The sequence below is a fragment of the Chrysochloris asiatica genome, unplaced genomic scaffold (genome assembly GCF_000296735.1).
Source record: "Chrysochloris asiatica unplaced genomic scaffold, ChrAsi1.0 scaffold00022, whole genome shotgun sequence".
NCBI classification, from domain to species: Eukaryota; Metazoa; Chordata; class Mammalia; order Afrosoricida; family Chrysochloridae; genus Chrysochloris; species Chrysochloris asiatica.
Genome location: NW_006408540.1, coordinates 1,318,868 through 1,320,973, shown reverse-complemented (window position 1 = coordinate 1,320,973; position 2,106 = coordinate 1,318,868).

Here is a 2,106-nt window from a genome sequence, read left to right as displayed (position 1 = left end):
AAATGGTAGGCATTTCTCAGCTCCTCCTTTTAAACATAGGGGAAACTTTTGGAGAGTTCGCCTGTGTATAGAATGGGGCTATCCAAGAGCTGCAGGAGAATTACATGGCAGAGAAAGCCCAGACAGAGTTGTGAATTATACTCACTCACTAAAGGTCAAAGTAGTACACTTATTTCTTTCTTGAGGATTTGAAATTAGAACAAGAAAAATCAATCTTCGACAGTGTAGGAGAAAATAAACTAAATAAACTTAGAAGTTGCTGAGGGAATGTTTGTTACCTGGTGACTGAAGAAACAGAGGAAGTTGCTTTGTGGTAAGAGACAGAGAGAAAAGAATTAAGCAGATCTAGAAAATGGAACAGAGTCAAGAGAGGGAGTGATGTCTGAAATCCCTCAATCTATTTATTCCTAATCCTTAGATGCATGTTATGCTGTAATAAAATCCTATATCCATCCTTACACCAGATTTCCACTTTCAAGCTTAATCTAGTTTGATTGGGTTTCTAGTACTTGTCATTCAAAGAGCACAGAGGAGGAAATAAAGTAGATTCCACAAATTCAGGGCACTTTCGAGATTATAGGGATACATGTCCTCTGACCTTAAAAAGAGGAAACATTTAACAAGGGTAGTACAATCTGTGCCCTAGAAGTCTGAGGGGGATAATTTCAGTTTTGTGTTTCTGTACATAAACAAAGAAGCCCTGGATGGTGTAAATATAGTTAATGCAGTTCACTGTTAGCTCTAAGGTTGGTACTTTCAGTTCGCCCAAGGGCATCTTGGAAGAAAGGCCTGGCAATCTACTTCTGAAAACCCTATTAGTCTACACATCACCCCACAGAAAAATAAAAACAAAACAGAGGCAACAGAAGCAAATAATGTTGAATGATGATGCATGGAGGAGATTGTATTCATTGCAATGGAACGATGAATGTAAAATCGATATTCTCTCATGTAAACTATCACTCAAATCACAATAAAAACTAAAAAAAAAAATGTATATACAAAAAAATCTATTAGCACAATGACATAGATCATTGAAAGAGCACAGTTCTACCTTAACACACATAGAGTTGCTATGGATTGGAATCAGCTCAAGGGCAACTGGTTTATATAAAAATAATTTTAGAATATAGTCATATTTATAAAATCCTTTGAATTATTTCCATTAAAGGAGGAGAGTAGGTTTAATCAAAGTTTTCCTAGAAGCAAAATTATCTGAACATGTATTTGATTATGATAATAGCTCTGCTAGCTCTGGTAGCATAGTGGTTATGATTCAGGCTGTGAACCTCACGGTCAGCAGTTCAAAACTACCAGCGGTTCCGCGGGAGAAAGAGGAGGCTTTCTGCTCCCGTAAAGATTTACAGCCTCAGGAACCCTGTACAGGGTCTCTATGAGTCAGAACTGACTCCATGGCACATAACAACAACAACAACACATTTATCCTATATTAAAACTGTAAGGGGTTAATCTTTCCAAAGCATCAGTGGTACTGGTGTTGTCTTCCTTGCTAAAATTCTCAATTTCTTCTCTTTTCTACATCTGTGGTAGCTATTAGGGTGATAGAAATCAACAGGCCCAGGGAGAAATCTCACAAAGGTTTTTAGTTGTTCTAATGTATTTGATTCAATCCAAGGTAAAATAAAAGTGCATAATCAATATCTCAAGCTGACTCATTTATTCATTTCTAGCCCAAAGGTTTCTTTGACGTTTCTCTTTCAAGGGAATGGAAGAGCAGAAACGCAGTGGTCACAGTGTTCACAGTGGCCAGTCTCCTCCTGTGTCCACTCTGCTAAGCAATGCAGGTGGCTGGGTTTACACTGGACATTCTGGCCAAACGAAGCAGAGGGTTCCCCTTGACTCCACCTGCTGTCCTCTGCAGTGAGAGGAGACAAAGTATGGTAACTCCTTTAGTCCCTAGCAGATTCAGGGCAGACTTCACTGGGCATCTTGTCTACATTTTCCCATCTCCCAAATTTTCCTCACTCTGACACTAGTTAAGGATTTTAACCTTTCATTGGAATGAGATCAGTTCTTGAACAGTTTTATCAGAGAATGAGTGAAAAGTCAAATAGGTACAAATCCAAAAGGATTTGAAGAGAGAGA